Genomic DNA, 18,960 nt, shown 5'->3' with positions numbered 1-18,960 from the left:
TGCGGAGCACAGGCTCCGGACGCGCAGGCTCAGCGGCCATGGCTCACGGGCCCAGCCGCTCTGCGGCATGTGGGATCTTCCCGGACCGGGGCACGAACCCGTATCCCCTGCATCGGCAGGCGGATTCTCAACCACTGCGCCACCAGGGAAGCCCCCACATATTTCTTGAAGAAGGATCCTGCCTCCTTTTTACAGTCCATGTTTTAAATGTAGCCAACTCCACTGCCAGTACCAGAGATGGCCAATTGCAATACGGGATATTCTTGCCCATACTGATGGAAATATTAGTAAGGGAGAACCTCTCTTTGGGCTCTGAGATGCTGAGAAGAAATGATGTAAAACTAAATCTGCTGGTCACCCTAATGAATGGATCCAGAACCAAAGACAGCTGAGATCTGAGATGGGAAAAGCAGGAGAGTATGATAAAATTTTTCTGAGATCCTAAATGCAATTATTTCTGAAGCTGATGAATCCTTAGAGTTTTCTGAAACACAGACACAACATTTTCTCTTCCCTTCCTTTTCCTCTTCTCTTCTTTCTTCTTAATATTGACATTTTTTCCCCTTCTTGCTATGTTAATAACACAGAGTCTTGACTAATATAGTTGAGGAGGGAGTATAGGGGCAGATATTTTTTCATTAGAAATGTTCAGTTGGAGGTGCCTGTACTAAATCTAATAGAGACGGTTAGTGGGCAATTACAACTAAAGAGTCTGAAGCTCAGGAGAGAAGTCAGGGTCAGAGATAAAACAAAAAAAATATATAAAAGATTTTGAAGTCATGGATACAGAAAGTTTACCCAGGATGTGCAGAGAAAGCAAGAATAGGAACGTCCCTGGTGGCTCAGTAGTTGGGAGTCCTCCTGCCATTGCAGGGGACACAGGTTCGATCCCTTGTCCAAGAGGATCCCATATGTTGCAGAGCAACTAAGCCCGTGCACCACAACTACTGAGCCCATGCACCACAACTACTGAGCCCGAGTGCTGCAACTACTGAAGCCCACGTGCCTAGAGTCCATGCTCTGCAACAAGACAAGCCACCACAATGAGAAACCCACGCACCGCAATGAAGAGTAGCCCCCACTCACCACAACTAGAGAAAGCCAGCGTGCAGAAATGAAGACCCAATGCAGCCAAAAATACAAATTAAAAAAAAAAGAGAAGAAAGCAGGAATAGATGCAGCCCAAGAATAGGGTCGCAGAAAACTCCAGTATTTGGAGGTCAGGTCACAGATCAGACAGAAGAGATAGAGAAGGACTGGCCAGGGTGGTAGACAGTTGAGAAAATTCTGGACATAACTGGCAGTGTGGAAAGCAAGTTTCCAAGACCAAAGCACTTCTAGAATCTAGAACAGTGCTACTCAAAGGCTCCCAAGGGAAATTGTTTCTGGATAGTGACAACATGAACAGCTGTCCTAGAATGTAAACCAACTCAGCACACTTTAGTTCAGCTAACTTTTGTTTTTGATTTCTTTTCATAACAAGACTTTGTCCATGTGAATGAAGTGATACATTGATTTGCATCCTGGCACAGGCTTCTTCTCAGACTCAACAATAGTTCTCCAATCGCACTTCGAGCAGCCTTGTTCTAACACTGATCTCTCTGCTGAGATCAGGTCAGTATATGATACATATCATTGGAAATACAAATAGATTTGAATCTGAATTATTGTATGGAATTTTAAACATGAATAATTGATAATAGGGAATGAAATAGACATATACAGATATGTGTCATTTAGAGATAAGGACTTAGGGACTCTTTGTAATGAAGGGATTTCCTGATTAATTTTGAAAAACAAAATTCTTAACAGTAAAATGCTATGCTTTTGTTTAAAAAAAAGTCTTACTTTGAACTATGATGTCTAAAACCTATCACTAGAGCTGTCTGTGGAAGCAGAAGGGGTAGGTCTGGAGATGCAGAGTGTGGTCTGCTCAGGAACCTCTTCCCCTCCATGCTACTCCTTAAGATTCCAAAATGGAACCAGAGGATTCTACATTTCACAGTTTGATTTGAAAACCACTGGGGTTGACAGTAAAACATGATTCACTTTGAATTCTATGTTGACTCTTGACTTTTGCATTTTCTGGTCCTGTGACCTGAAGAAATGCCACTTAAGCTTCTTGAGGCTCAGTTTTCTAATCTATAAAACTGGGACACAATAGCAATTTTAAAAAGTGCTTCTGATTATCTAGTTAGCTGATATGAGTGAATGTGCCTTGTGCAGTTTAAGGACTTGGCAAGAAAAGACCTCCCCAGTTCTTGCTACAATCCCCTGTGCTTCAGGGAGCTCTGGCTGCAGAAACCGTGGCCTCAAAGTTGGTGCTCGAATATCTCAAGTTCAGTCACTCCCTGAAACCTGGTTGTTCCTAGGCAAGTGAATGAGGAGAATGAAAAATAAGCACCATGTTCCAGTGAAGTGTTGTAACTATGAGCAGGGACTCATGTGTGGGGGGTCAGAGTCCATATATGTTCACAGCACTGTCAAGGGTATCACTTAAACTTTCAGTCCCTGATTTTCACTGCAAAAGGACTAACATAAAAGAAGGTAAACTTTTTTTTTTCTTTTAGAGATTTTATTTAGAATTCTAGACCTTTCAACTATCTTTTTGAGTCTCCTTTATGTTTTTTCTTTTCTTGATTTCTATCTCGTTTCATTATCCTGTTTTTCCTTCTCATTTGCTTCCTCACTCCACTTGTTGAACTTGTATTTGAAGGGGGATTGGTACTCATGAATGTGTATAGCATTTTTTATTTGAAATTTAGAAATTGTACACACATATTTCCTTACTTGTCATGTGTCCTTTTTGATGAAAAATGGCATTACCAAGTTTCCTTACTTCCCTCTTTCATTGCCCTTTGCCCCAATCAACATTGAGTTTCAAAGGAAAAATCGGTTCAAATTTCAAAAATTGAAGATGTAACATCCTTAAGAAAACGTGAAAGAAATGAGTTATCTTTTGAAGGCAATCTTCAAAGAAAAGTTGCAAAAGTGTATTTCAGTATTGACAACAATACTGAAGTAATAATTCTAAGAGTCATCATTAATTAAACGCTTACTCTGTATTAAGCAATCTTCCAGGAACTCTTAATTCTCATAATACCCATATGAAGGTGATCCCACTATTGTCCTCGTTTTACTAATGAGGATATTAAGGCAGAGAAAGGTTGACTAAGTTTCTCAGGGTCACACAGCTAGAATATAGGGAAATAGGATTTAAACCTAGGCCATCTGACTCCAGAGACCTGCTTTAACAGAATACTATCTTTTTTTCTTTTAATAGATCTTTATTGGAGTATAATTGCTTCACAATACTGTGTTAGTTTCTGTTGCACAACAAAGCTAATCAGCCATATGCATACACATGTCCCCATGTGCCCTCCCTCTTGAGCCTCCCTCCCAACCTCCCTATCCAACCCCTCTAGGTCATCGCAAAGCATCAAGCCGATCTCCCTGTGCTATGCTGCCGCTTCCCACCAGCCAACTACTTTACACTCGGTAGTGTATATATGTTGATACTACTCTCATTTTGCCCCAGCTTCACACTCCTACCCCATGCTACCTTGAAGTAAGTTTGTCAGATGATGAGTGCCTATTGCTCCCCTTTCCAGGATAAAGATCAAAAAGATATAGTTAAGAAGAAAGCATTTGCACTAGTCTGACTCCTTGGTAAATTTGTGAAAGAGTATATAGAATAGATGGTGTCATTTTCATCAATTCATATACTCTTGGATCCCACACAGGAGAAGGCATTAGAGGACTCAACAAATTGTTCCCTAATCATCCAAATCCGTGTAGTTTCTCATGAATGAAAGTTTGTAATCTTTTCAAACTACTTAGGGATTGGCAGCTGGGTACACTATTAATTCCTTTTGGAGCATGCCACTTAAGATGGGCCTTAATGAATGTAGCATTTTATTTTTAATTAAAATACTTAGTTCAGGGAGTATTTATTAATAATTCTAACAGCAACAGATGGTCTGCTTATGTGTTGTAGTAGTCTTTACCCAAAATCAGTCAAAATAATTAACAAAATGTAAATTATTAAACACTTAAATATGTATTATGTATCATTACCATTCCCATAACATATTCTAATCTTTTATGAGAAAAAACATGACAGTTAAACAATAATCTATAGACTACTGCATACCAAATGTACAGAAAACTAGATTTTCTTGTTTTGTTGTGTTAAAAATATTTGTGTTGGTAGCATTTTCTAGTATTCCTGCTGCCTAGAAGTGGAAGTAAAGCCAAAGCTAAATAAACAAAATTTTTCTTTGGTAAGAACATCATATACAGTGTTTTATGAAAGAATTGCATCTAATATTGGACAAGAACCTGAAAGTCCAGGTCTGTCATTGGTTTTTTCGTTGGGACTCTGGGAAATGTTCTTATCCTGTCCATTCATCTGCAGTTTGATCCAGCTGCTCTGAACCTTAGTTGCTTTAAAGGGCTTGAGAATCTTTGGCAGAAAACAGCCACTGGTGTATACAAGTTTTCTCTGTCTGTCTCCTTTACCCCTGGCTTCTCATCCCACACATTTTGTGTTGCCTCTAAATCTACCTCTTTGACTCTTCGAATGAATGGTATTGTTTTTATTTTCCTCATGTTCTTGGGTCATCAGAGTGAGATGCAGTTTTGGAATCCCATATCTTTGTGATCTTTTAACTAAATAATGATACTTAAAATTACTTTGAGTGAGAACCAGAAGACAGAAAATCAGTTCATGGTTGGTGGTTTGGCAATGTTCCAACATGCACCAATTTGGTGTAACATTTGGGATAATATGGGTCTGTCTTGGAAATTATGGAAACCATGAGTTTCACAGCACAGATTCTGAAAACCATGCTTTGCTGTGGAAACAGTGTATGTATACATAGGGACTAAATAACCCCGTTTTAATTCAAGTAGTATTTAAGTTCAAATTTCAAAATTTAATTCAAGTATTTAAATTCAATATTTTAACTCAATTTATATTTAAATGCTATTCTTCCATTTTAATGGCAAAGGTGAAAGGTAACTTAAAGGTCATTCCAACTGTATGACTTTGAATTTTGTCTTCTTGGACAATTTACTGAAATTTTCTAAGCCTTAGTTTCCTCACTTGTATACTTAAGATAGAAATAATACCTACCTGATAGATTTGTTGTAACTATTAAGTGAAAATTTCTTGCCACAGTGACAGGATAGGATAAGAGACTATCTAATCCATCTTCCTTCTTTTGAAAACTGATGAAGAAACTAAGTTCCAGAAGGTTAATTGATTTTTCCTGGATCACCAAATAGTTAGAAATGCCAGAAGTAGAAATGATGTATCATGGATGACAGGTCAGGGTTCATTTAATAAGACACTTATGATGTTTACTTGCTGGGAAAGGACATTTATCTCTCAATTTTCAGGTTATAATTTGCTACTCACAGTCACATTTGTGTCCACAGGAAGAACAACATCAGTAAATTAGTTTTCAAGAGTGTAGATGCACATTTAAATTATTTGCTTTAAAATGTATCAAAAATTATTTTAAAAATATCTAATTCATAATTTTTTTCTGGTCAGTTCTAATATTTGCAAATATTTAATGGCAAATGATATTTTCATAAATGTAATTTTGCTCTCTACCTACTGTCAGTTTTTTCTTTTTAACTTAAAACTACCAAAGAATAACATAAACAGTTACTGTATGGGTTTTAACATCTTAACAATTTAGTACCCAAATGAAACAGGTTTTCTTACAGTTTGACCAAATACATAAATCAGCAAAACCAATTGTGATACTTTATTATAAATGAACAATTCTTTGAATTTTTTAGTCATTGAAAACTTTTGTTTTGCCTTCTAGCAGCTGTCTTCTACAGGAACAGCTGCTGATACTTATATATAACATTTGTCAGGTTCTTTTACAAGCCGTATAAACTACAAATGCTGCTTTAAGGGAAGTTTAAAACTGTACATATATCTATATACCAAATGGTTAAATTACTTTGAAATTTTTGGATAGGTAACAATTCACTGAAGCAATTATTTTAAAATGTACTGAGCTGCTTGTCATTCATGTCTTTGTAGAATTTTCTTTTCTTTGTGAACCAAAATAATTTCTTCTATGACAGTTTAGCCTAGACTGAGTTATTGAATTATGTAAATTGTTTAAAGATAAATCATAGGCAGTTATATTTATTATCCAGGCTTTTTGACATTGGAGATTATGTACTTACCATTAAACATGTCAATTTAGTAATGCTAATGCATTATTGGTGTACAGTGTGTTCCACCATTTTGTTCCCTTCCTTTCACCCAAGTAGAAACACTTACCGTCCATTCAGGATGGCTGCTCCTGCCCTGGAACATAATCAGTCACTGCTTTCAAATGTCATCTGTGAATGTCTTCAGGCTAGATAGTCCCTGCAGTGTTTGAAGGCAGCCCCTCAAACACTGCATTCCTTCTTAGGCTGCTCAGGACGGTTGCTAAGTTTGCAAAGTGCAGGTGCAGTTGCCTTGGGGTATCTAGGGCAGCATTGTGTCTAGAGGGTTGCAGACATTAATTATCAGCCTCTTCTGCTGCACATGGTGGCAGGGAGGAGAACTGGGGATTAAGAAAGCCAGGTAGAACTTGAAGAGAAAAAATGAATTGTGCTCTCTCTGCATATTTAGCATTCTGTCAGCCTCCTGGTCAACAGATCCTGCAAAAGGCCTTTTCAAACCCCCAAGTAAAGCAAAGATGCAGATGCTCAGGGCTGGGCAGTCAAAAATCTGAGAATTATCTCTAGGGTAGGAGTTTGGCTTCATTAACTACTGTCAAACGCCTGCCTTCTTAAAATCTTTGTACTGCTTGAAGTTTTACATAAATGAGACCATGGCTCTTAGGATCAGAAATAAGGAGAGGGAGAAAAGGAGGAAACTAAGATCAATATAAAGAGTTTAATCCTTTGACAGTGAAGGTCCCCTCCACCTACCATCTGATCAATTTTCTGAGAAATAGTTTATGCAGTTTTCAGCATTTTCTGTAGGCTAGTTTTTACCAATCTAAACATGTTTTTGAAAGTGCAAAGTGTAATTTACTTGGTTTAAATTTAATTTAGTATTTGTGTTAAAATACTCATACCTAGATTTTTTTTCCTCTTGCTCTTATCCATTAATATTTTAAAATGGCTTCATCTATTCTACTAACTCCTAACATGTAGATGTTGGTCTTTTACTTTTTCCTTTTTTATCTAATCATCTCATGAATTTTTTGACCTTTATTAGTTTTAGTAACATTTTTGGAAACAAATTAAGGATTCAATTTTGCTTTCAACTCATAAAGGAACTGTGTGCTACATTTAAATGGCCCTTCACCTAAGGACCTTGATGTTTCCTAGCCATTCAATCCTCATATAAGCCTTTACTTAACATTCCCAAATTTCTGCATTGACTATATATCTTGACTATCTACATATATATATGTACACATTTAAATATATATATATATATATATATTTTTTTTTTTTTTTTTTAACTGACCTTTCTCTCCCTTAAAGTGTTTTTGTTTTTTTACATTCTCAGACTGGATTTGATTCCCTGCTGTGTGAGTGGAGAGACCCTAATCTGTCTGGATGCTGAGCAAGTTCTCTGCACATAGTTGATGGTGAAAACATGCTTGTTGGGTGAAAAAATGGGTCATCAGTAAACAGGGCACTTCAGTACTTTCCAATTCTAATTCAAGTCAACAGAGGAAGGCAGAGATATAAAGTTCTCTTAATATGGAATTCACTGAGAAGAATAACAATTATTTTCCAGGAACCCTAAAATAGTGGAGGGTTTGAAAATCCTAGTTGAGCATTTAAGCCAGTTATAAAAACCTTAGATTTTCAACCAGCTTTAACAATCTTAAAGAAAGTGTGTCCCAGGAGATGAGAATTAAGGATATTTACCAAAGCTGTTACTTTGAATTTACTGAATAAATCATTCTTCAAAAGTAGCCCGGAGATCTTTTTCTTAGCTACCAAATTTGCCTTCATTGTCTCATTGGGAACTAACTCACAGATGTGGGGATTGGCCTTGGATGGACATCATATGACTTGGTAATTTAAGCATGTGATTGTGCTGTCCAGTGGTAATTATGCCATATGAGAGCCTGTCTGATAGGTTCTACACAAGCCAGGGAACACTGGATCCCAATTTCATATGTTAAGGGGAGGGGGCAGCAGCAATAGAATTCCTAAGGACATAAAGGCCAAAGGTTTGCCAGTCTGGAGGGCTATGGGTATCATATTGGTGGATTACCTTCATTTTCCAGCTTGTAGCTATCATGGGGAAAAATTAATTAAAGCCCTCTCAGAACTTATACATATGTAGGGTTTAGAAGTCTGCCAAATAAATGCCTCCTTTAAAGGAAAGTTGGCAACTTGTAGCTTAGTAAAATCAAGGGGTACCAACCACTCAGAGATAGCACAAGCACAGGTGAAACTGGGCCATTTAGGGTTTTATATAGACCACTGCCTTCATTGTAAACTATGATAAAAAGTATCATTCTCTCATACCAATATATTCAGAAAACTCATTGTAAAGATACTGTTTATTGCCTATAAAAGCCAGTATCTCTTTTTTATTGCTAACAAAATCTTGTTTAAGATATTGTATCTAGAGGCCTCTTGAATTGGGTAAAAATTGAGTCTGGCCCTGGTTTTGGGTGGGTGTCTGTCCTAGTTTCGGCCTGTGAAATATAAGAGGATATTCACTAGAGGCTCCTGGGAAGGTTTATCTTCACTGATAAATCTTTTTTATCACCTGAGTATTGGGATGGTTTGTTATATACTAACAGATAACCAGAATAGGGACTGATAATAAATAAAAGAATGTTATATCCCTGGCAAAATATTTCTCCAATTTTGAGAAAACTTGAAAAGGGAAAATACTTAAATTCAGTTGGAAAGGTCAATTTTGGTCTATCATCTGGTTCTCGTTATATATGAATTCATTCAAAAGAAACACCATATATCTACACTACATGGATGAAAGGCTGTTCAACATGTGTTGATGGGATGTGCATTGCCCCAATATATCTCTTGTCTATGTCCAGTGGATTTAGACAGGTTTGCCTCCTGATTTTAGAATATTCCTTCTTTCTGTAGTTCTAATCAGTGATGCAACCAGCAACTTGAAAATCACTATAAAGATTTCCTTTTCCTCCTCCAGAAAGTTCTTGCCCTTGAGCAGGATTCAGTAGAAGCCTGCAATATTTGAAGCAGTCACCTAGCAGTTGTTTAATGTGGATGACTATGCCCTGCAGGCATATACAGAAGGAGATGGAGCAGGTTGTCAATTATTTCTGCACTCAGGGCTATGGACTAACAATATGCTTGAGTGAGGCAGAGGTTACACATCAGCTGCAACCCCACAGGCAATCCAAATCTGCCATTAGTGGTGAGGAAATGAGAGTTTCAACAAGGTTGGGTTTCCTTGGTAGTGCGTTCCTAGTGAGGCAAACTTGGACCAGGATATAACAGCTCTTGTTAAGTCAGTGCATCAGCTAGAAAACGAACAGGGTAAGGTATGGCAGCAACATGTCATCAAATTATAGTTCAAACTCCAAGGTCTATGTGTTGTCAGGCCTTTATGACTCTGACACCTGCATCTTACTGACAGCCCATGCAATCTGAGATTTCTTGCACCTGTTGCTTTCTCTGGAACAAAAATGTGGCATAAATTTACCTTATTGCAAATCCATAATACTGCCATTTTGTGAGGTTTAAACCATGGAAATACAGAATGGAGTGATTAGGGCATCTAATGAGAAGTCCCAGGATCAGACTTTGGTGATTAGGGTAGTCAATGGTGAACACATTTTTTTAGTTATAGAATGAGGTGAAGACATCAGCCATAGATGTTCTGTGGGAACTGTTGGTAGCAGGGACACTGATCTAAGAAATTTTGAGGTTAAATTAGTTCCAGGGCAACAAATAACAAAGCAGTCCATGAGGCAAAAGCCATTTTTCATAAAAATCATTAATTTATCTAACCAAATGAAATCTCCTCTTCACTGAGAATGTTGTGCTCCTCTACAGCAGGCTATGGGGTGGTCTGTCCTGTTATTCAGGTGTTTTTTCTGATCCTTCCCATGTCAGATGCAGAAAAATTAGGGATTTTTTGTGGATAGATCTGATGAAGTGATAAATACAGGTCTTTCTACTTTTAGATCTTCGGAACTATTTATCATTCCTCCCCTTCTTGACTTTGAACTTAGGTTTGGGCTGTTAGCCATGGTCCTACCAAGGTTTTAACTTCTTTGTCACTCCTTTCTCTCTCCTTCTTCTGCCCTTTTCCTTAGTATCCTTAAAGCAAATTTTAACTAACTTTGGAATTTGGGAAGTAGATGATAGGAAACTGTCCCTGGCAGATTGCTTTTCTTCCAAATTTCTCACTTGGAGGACCATGGAACAAAAAAGAATTAAGGGAACAAAATCACACAAATATATTAAAACATTGTTTTCCTGCTTTATCAGATATAGTGGTGCTGGGCTGCACCCCGCAGGCCTGCAAGCTTCATAACAGCACAGCCTTGAGACCAAAGAAGGAGCCCAGAGACAGTGACAAAGACATCAATGGTTTATTGGATAGGAGATCTTACATGTCTGAAGCAAAAGGTCCTGGAGTGACACCCCACTGTGTACAGCAGAAGGCTAACAGGACAAGGCAACAAACTTCCCTGTTGTGGGGAGAAAGAGTCTGCCATTTATAGGGGGAATTGATGTCTGGTTAGCTCACCAGTTACAAGGGAAACCAACAGCTGGGTCATGTCCCTCATAGCCCGCAGGTTTAGGACCATGATGAGGGCAAATGTTTCCCTTTAATAAACTAGCAGGTGGAGCCTTTCTGGCCTAAGGATTAGAATAATCACTAGCTGGGGCAGGGGCCAAGCATGTTCATGTGAATAGGGTGTAGGTGGAGCAGGGACTGGTTGAGCAGGGGATGTACAAAGAGCAAGAGAAGAGCCATCTTGAGTGGCCTGACCATACAGGTGGTAAATCCACTTTTGGTTTTGAGTCTTTTAATCTTTTAGCTACATTCTCACTATTTTCCTTTATGTCTGTTTCCTATTTCTGAATAAGGACCTAGCTTACTCATACTCTGTGGGGTGTGTATTAGTCAGGATTCTCCAGAAAAATAGAACCAACAGGAGATATAGAGAGATAGATAGATAGATATCTATTTACCTACTTACCTGGAAAGAGATTTATTATAATGCATTGGGCACCATGATTATGAAGGCTTAGAAGTCCCATGAACTGACATCTGTAAGCTGGAGACTCAGAAAAGTTGGTGGTGTAGTTTAGTTTCAGGGCCTGAGAGCTAGAGAGCTGTTGGGTAGATTCCAGTAGGACTATGAAGGCTTGAGAACCAGGAGCACTGAGGATAGGGGAAGATCAATTTCTCAGCTTCACAGTCAGGCAGAGAGTGAATTCACCCTTCCTCTGACTTTTTGTTCTATTCAGGCGCTACATTGATGAGGGCCATCTGCTTTACTCAGATAACCAATTCAAATGGTAATCTCTTCAAGAAACATGCTCACAGCCATACCAAAAATAATCTTTAACCAAATATCTAGACATCCCATGGCCCAGTCAAGTTGACACATAAAATTAAACATCACACGGTGTGACTGAGTCTTGTTCCCCGTCACTTAGCTTTGTTCTTTACTATTAATCAGAAAACTAAATCAGTAAACATTTTTACCTTTTTTTGTTTTTTTGGTAGAGGACTCTGATGGTCAGTTTTATGTGTCACCTTGAGTACGCTACAGTCCAGTCTGTAGTTATTTAATCAAATCTTTAATCAAGATATTGCTGTGAAAGTATTTTGTAGATGTGATTGAAGCCCATTATTAGTTGACTTTAAATAAGAAAGATTATCAAGGACTGGGGAGGCCTGATTGAATCAGGTGAAAGGTCTTAACAGCAGAACTGAGGCCTGATTGAATCAGGTGAACGGTCTTAGAGCAGAACTGACGCTTCACTGAAGAAGAAGAAATTCTACCTGTGGACAACAGCTTCTGTTTGTGCTTGAGAGTTTCCAGCCTGTCCTTCCTGAGGACCTGCCCTCCAGATTTCAGAGTTGCTTCGCCAGTCGCCACAATCATGTAAGTCAATTCCTTTCAACAAAGCTCTTAATATATAGCCCCTGATGGTTCTCTTTCTCTGGTTGAACGCCGACCGATACAGGGAAAAAGGAGTTGATGGGTGATGATGGTGTTGTCTTCCTGTGAAAAAATTTTTGTGTCTTAAATGCCTTCAAGCAGGCTTTGGATGTTGGCCTTGTAGGTTATGCGCTGTACGATTCTCAGTAGTGCCATTCATATATATTATGCTGTAAATGCCACTTCCTGGGGATTTTCAGTGTGATATCCTTGGATTCAGTGCTTTCTATGAAGTGGTGAAAATGTGGGAATTTGAATCACTATAAATGTCAGTTCTCTTGGGCTTTAGACACTTGATGCTGGTTGGATGCTCCTCCACCTATACGTGAAAGCAGCCCGCGAGTCACCCAGGTCTGAGAGAATATTATTGAATCTACCTGTTGGAAAAACTGTAGCGGATAAAGGATGGGCCTTGCTCATAAAGAATTGTTGTCATTGAGGTTACATAGTTGTGTTCCTAAAAGCATGATATCTTTCAGATAGAGGCCCTAGAGTATGGAAGAGGGGTACTGGAAATTGGGTTTTTAATTCTGGCATTGGAATATAGCATAAGTGAGGTTGTACTGAAGGATTGGTGGTCTGATCATAAATCTAACCATTGCCAAGGAGACTTGTACTTTCCAGAGCCTCTGAGAGTTACTGTTCCCTTAGAGTTGAAGGACCGCATTTACTGAGAAGACTATAAGACTGTTTATCCAACAGTTTCCTTATATTTGCAGCTTTTTCTTTTCCTATATTTCTTCCTCACTTCCCGATTTTTGTAGTTTCACTTAAATGATTCAGCAAAGAACTCACAATTCTGATAAATTATTCTGATAAAAATGGGATCGATTGGCTTGTTTTAAAGTTTCTATATCTTTGTCAGGTCATCAAAGGAAGTTTTAGTTAAGATGTTTAAATAATACATCAGAGTACCCCATAACATAACATAATCTGGAAGCACTGAACTAGCCAAAATAGCTGTAGAAAAACATCTAGCTTTTAAATTCTACCAACAAATGTCAGTGTTGTTGTGTCAGATCACCCAGCACCACATGTGTGACCCCATGGTATGCTGTCTTTTTAAAAAGCATGCTCTGTTTCGCTATCCCCAGTCCTTTTCTCCATCTGCCTGATGACCCATGTGGCTGTTTTAACATCCCCCTCAGTGGAAGCCTCATACCTGCCTGGCCAGCAGAAAGTAACACAATGACAGCAGTTTCTGTGGGACTGCAGAGGAGGGGATGGGAAACCTTGGATGCCCTGTCTTTTTCTGGACAGCTAAAATTAAGATAGAGGACAGCTCCGGGAAAAGTCATGCCCTGGAATTTTCAGTTGGTGCACGGTGGTTTAGAGAGTGGGTGAATAAATGGGCAATCTATTTCAGGGCAGTTTCCCTTCTGGAAGAAGGGGCAATTTGTTTTAGGGTCACATGCTGGGCAACTATCTGCATAAGAAACCCAAATAGTTTCTGAGCACAAGCGATTCACCCTGGAATCTTGGAACCATTTCCTCAGGAAGGTGAGTTTGTAATGAATCAGTCTGTCAACAAACTGATCAAAATTGTGTTCACCCTAGTAGTCACCGAAAGTGTGCTGGGGGTGGGGGGTGTGTGTGTGTGTAATTGCTTCCTTTGAGAGTATACGAGGTTATTTACGGGCTGATTTTCATCTGAATTTCTTCCACATTTCCTGACATGACATTTAACTAGTGTAATTTCTTCAAAAGATCATGCAGACAGTTGTTAAGAGAACCCAGTGCCTGTTTACTGAATTATCTATCACCTGAAACAAAATAACATTTTTTTAAAAAGCAGCAAAAATTTTAGTTTTATCTCCCTCTCATCCCACCTCCCCAAAATGACCTTTGCTTCACATTAAGTGGAGAGAGAGAAATAATTTTCTAATAAAAAAAGGAAATCAATCATCTTTTGAAAATCAGCTTAGGCTCAGTGGACTCTAATTATTGGGTACATAGGACTGCCAAAAAAACACCTGGGGGAGTATCACTGATGTAATTAAATGCATTGATAGTTTTTGAAAATAATTAAATAGCCACATAATTTATCTGATGTACATGAGTTATGAACCAAACTTGGCTCGGCTTGCCCACACGCAATAAAGCCAATCCACTGACACTGGGTTGTGGTGAAGGAAAGTGAGGTTTTTATTGCAGGGCAAGGGGTCCAGGCAGCTAGTGCTTAAAAGGCTTGAACTCCCTGAAGGTTTTCAGGGAAAGGTTTTTAAAAACAGGGTGAGGGGGCTTCCCTGGTGGCGCAGTGGTTGAGAATCCGCCTGTCAATGCAGGGGATACGGGTTCGAGCCCTGGTCCAGGAAGATCCCACGTGCCGTGGAGCAACCAAGTCCGTGCACCACAACTACAGAGCCCGAGTGCCACAGCTACTGAAGCCTGCGTTCCTAGAGCCCGTGCTCTGCAACAGAAGCCACTGCAATGAGAAGCCCCCGCACCGCAACTAGAGAAAGCCCATGCGCAGCAACGAAGGCAGCCAAAAATAAATAAATTAATTAATTAAAAAAAAAAAACAAAAAACAGGGTGAGGGAAGGGGGTTGTGGGGTGTGTGATCAGCAGGTGGACATCCTGATTCGTTGATGGTGAGGTAATTGGAAGTCAATATCATTAACCTTCTTATTCCAGCTGGCCTGGGGTCTACGTGTTGTGGGCAGCATACAGTTAATTTCTTCCACCTGGTGGGAATTTCAGTATCTGCAAAACAGTTCAGAATATAATCTATAGCCCTTCAGGAGGAGCTAAATGTCCTTGACTTTGTTTAATGGCAAAACTATTGTTATTTTGTCTTGCTTGACTGTTTTACCTTGCTTCTGCATTTTCTCACTTCTCTGATTAAATATTTTTTATTTATTTATTTATTTATTTTTGGCTATGTTGGGTCTTCCTTGCGGTGCACGGGCTTCTCATTGCGGTGGCTTCTCTTGTAGCAGAGCACGGGCTCTAGGCGCACGGGTTTCAGTAGTTGTGGCACATGGGCTCAGTAATTGTGTCTCGCGGGCTCTAGAGCACAGGCTCAGTAGCTGTGGCGCACGGGCTTAGTTGCTCCACTTAGTTGTTCTGTGGCATGTGGGATCTCCCTGGACCAGGGCTCGAACCTGTGTCCCCTGCATTGGCAGGTGGATTCTTAACCACTGCGCCACCAGGGAAGTCCTCTGATTAAATTTTTTTTGATGAAAGTTTTTCTACAGACAAAAGGCAGGCAGAGGACATTGGTGGTGGGTAGGGGTTCTGTTCTGGGAAGGCCCCACAGGCCCTGCTCAGTTACACACGTTTAAGGCTAAATTGTATTAGTCAGTAGACATTTCCCACAAATATACATGTGGCTGCCGAATATTATTTTGGTGTTTGAAATTTATTAGAACCCCAGATTGACATTAAAAGTCTCCTGTGTGGTAAGAGCAAAGTTTGTCTTAAAGCTCTGTGAACTGAAATCATCAAGTTTCACTTAGGTTTAAAATTGTACACAGTAACGCTTGTGGTAAGATGAAAGCTGTGTTCCGTGACAGCCTCTGTGGCATTGTGTCTCCAGCGCTCCACTTCTAACAATTCAGCTTGGTAACTTCTGTGCCTCTGTAGGGAACTCAGGAAATCTGCCTGATGGAACACTTTAGGAGGTCCAACTCCAGGTTAACTGAACAGAAAACGCTTATAGATCTTGCCAAGGTATCAATTAACTTTTGAAATGCTCATTCTGTCAAAAAAGAAATTGTCATAATGATAGAGAAGACAATTCGTCTATGTTCCTGTCTCAAAAAGTTTATTTGTTCACTGATGACCTGAAGACCATTCCTAAAAAATGGAGCTGGTCAAAGGCAATCGAGGTGGTCAAAGGCAATCGAGGGCACCTCATTATTTGGGGGGGAATTCAAACTTTAAGGTAGCTGACTACTCTGTTCAATAATAGCAATCTCTTTAATCACAGTTAGGTCGATAGTGAAATATTTATTGCAATGTTTCCAGAATGATTTGAAGCCAGCTCTTTGGAGAGCATTGATAATCTCAGGGTAATCTGAGGCATCCTTATGTGAGGTGTCAGTGTGCCACACTGAACAATGCCTCTGATACGCATCTGTGGATCATAAATAATAAAAAGCTGTTTTAAAGGTTTCATAGCCCCAACATAAAATTACCTCTCACTAAAAGCAGGACAGGGCAGCGCTCAGTTGGGGGGAAGAAGAATGTGATTTTAGAATATCAGCAGTGAAGATCAGAACATGGTAGAAGCCCAATTATATCAAATTTGAAGGACCTTTAAAAACTTTTTGTAAAAAGTAGTTTTTTTTTTTTTTTTATTGCGGTGTGTGCTGTAACTTTTGCTCTGACTTTTGTTAGTGAGCCTTTTATTGTATCTTTCCCCCATATTACTAAATGTGGTTCAGTTCTTCCGGGACAGGGATTATGGGCTTTTATAAATCTAGCTGATCTCATCCAGTGAATTTATTAAAAATTAAATTTTTAGAAAGATGTATTGTAAAAAAAAAAAAAGTGATGGATCAGTTTTATTTTTATTTTTTTTTTTGCGGTACGCGGGCCTCTCACCGCTGTGGCCCCTCCCGCTGCGGAGCACAGGCTCCGGACGCACACGCCCAGCGGCCATGGCTCACGGGCCCAGCCGCTCGGAGGCATGTGGGATCCTCCCAAACCGGGGCACGAACCCGTGTCCCCTGCATCGGCAGGCGGACTGATGGGTCAGTTTTGATGAAAATTCTATTTAAATTATTGATGAGTCTTCAAAGAAATAAGCTTAATAGCCTATTATGAAGCATATTTGAATGAAAAGACAGAAACAGTTACTCACAGAAATTGTCTAGCAGCACTTCACGGACAATTGCACAAATTATCCAAAAGCAACCGTGACATGAGCTCCATTCCATTTATAATATGACATAGATGATATGGCCCACTTCTTACAGGGCCATATCTCAATTATTTTAAATAGAAAACTTTAACAAATGCACTCAATTAAAGCCCAGTTTTAATCAGTTGCAACCTGGCCAAGGCAATGTCACTGTTTAAAGTAGCAAAAACCTTCCTTCAAACAATTATGGGACTTGAAAAGATCACATGCATGGGATGAAGCTATAATTCTAAAACACTAAAGGTGCTTCTGCAGACATATCTAGTGGCAAACCTGCCTTAAACAACATATAATTGTGAAGAAAAAAACTTTAGTGGGCTCTGACCTGTTACCAATGGGCCATTTAGAAATGGCTTCTAGTAAGTTTATGAATGTCATTTTTAAAACTCAAGATTCTAGGCTGTGACAAATTATTGTATAGAATTATTGTGTTTTATATGTCCCTGATCAGTAAGATTAATGGTTTATAACTGGTAGAGCTTCAAGATATAAATTTCTCATGGAATCTCAAGGAATGCATTATGGCTTTGAATTAATTTAAAAAAAACGATAGGTGGTAATACTGGTATGTTCACATAAATCTAAATTAATTTCATATACTTACAGTAAAACATGGTTGCAAATACCTGCCAGGTGTTTAAACATCTACATATCACATATTAACTGAATCAATTCAATGAATCATTTGGAGGATATGTAAAAAATCTTCAGAATGAAACAAGAATCCTCTATGTGTGCACAACACAATGTTTTACAAATAAAGGTGTCAGTCAGGTTTTAAGAAGGATACTAATGATACTTTCATAATTTAATGGTCCTTCTTGATTGGCTTTTCATTTGTAATACACATATCACAAAGATATGAGGGTCAGAATTACATGATGCTGCAAGAAGCATACTACAGTTTATCAAAGTATGTGTGAATGTGTGCATGTGTGTACATAATTACATGTGTATGTATGCTTAATTTAGTATTCAGTATCAGATTCATATTTATCTGCCATGCTCAGGTGCAACGGCCTGATTATTTATGGGTCATTGCACTGGTGTCTGCTCTGATTTAATTACCCTAATAGTTATCAAATATTTTTAATATAATTCTATGTAAAACAAGATGATCAAGTGTTGATAAGCAGCAATACTTAATACTCTAATACATTTTACTGTTCATGTAAAATTTCATTATTAACACAAGTAATGAAGATTTGGGGAAATAGGTTTATATGCACTAGATAAAACGGGAATCATTTAGCTTAATGAAGAGAAGGCTTAGAGTTGAAAGTATTTAATGTTCAAAGTATGATAAACAGAAGCTGGATATATACACATACAATAGGTCGAAAAGAAATTGGTATAACTGTCAGTAGTAGTGAGGAATTATACAGTGTACCCTTGCTGAACCTAGGGGTTGCTTTCAACCTGAAAAGTTCTGTGTTTGGTGAAAAACCACAATTCAAAATATCAATGTCTTTGAGGAAATAAAGAGTTAAAGATCACATTTGAAAATCTATCTTTTTGTAAAGTTTTTGAACTGGACGTATATAGCTTGAAATTTAATGTCTTTAACATTTGCATTCTCCTTTATTTGGTTTTCACAAGAAGTAAACTGTTTAAATAATGTCTAGTTAAAATGAAAAATTCTGGCTTTTTTTCCAATGTCTAGCCATTCCTGCCTGTCCGTCAGTCTATCTATATCTATCTATCTAATCTATCTATCATCTATTGAATGAGAATACATTGATCTCTTCTCTGGCACAAGTCCCTGCTTTCTACAAGTACTAATCACTGATCGCTGTAATATTTTGGTATTTAAAAGGATTATATTGAACGCAAATAATTTTTAAAAGAATCAAATATTTAAAATGTTCAGTATGTAAGTATAAGACAGTTGCTTTTTTTTTTTTTTTTTTTGCGTTACG

At 38.5% G+C, this 18,960-nt stretch overlaps 1 long non-coding RNA gene across 1 annotated transcript in view; it reads left to right on the top strand.

Annotated features, from left to right (window-relative positions):
* Window positions 1-7,912, top strand: part of LOC114486941 (uncharacterized) — a 318,110-nt gene extending 310,198 nt beyond the window's left edge. The window contains exon 6 of the long non-coding RNA XR_008617847.1: window positions 7,544-7,912. This is a non-coding gene — a long non-coding RNA (uncharacterized lncRNA). The remainder of the gene's footprint in view (window positions 1-7,543) is intronic.
* Window positions 7,913-18,960: the final 11,048 nt, after the last annotated feature.

Source organism: Physeter macrocephalus, chromosome 1, assembly GCF_002837175.3.
Source record: "Physeter macrocephalus isolate SW-GA chromosome 1, ASM283717v5, whole genome shotgun sequence".
Taxonomy (NCBI): Eukaryota; Metazoa; Chordata; class Mammalia; order Artiodactyla; family Physeteridae; genus Physeter; species Physeter macrocephalus.
Note: the sequence above shows the minus strand (reverse complement) of the source record. Positions and strands in the feature narration are given on the sequence as shown.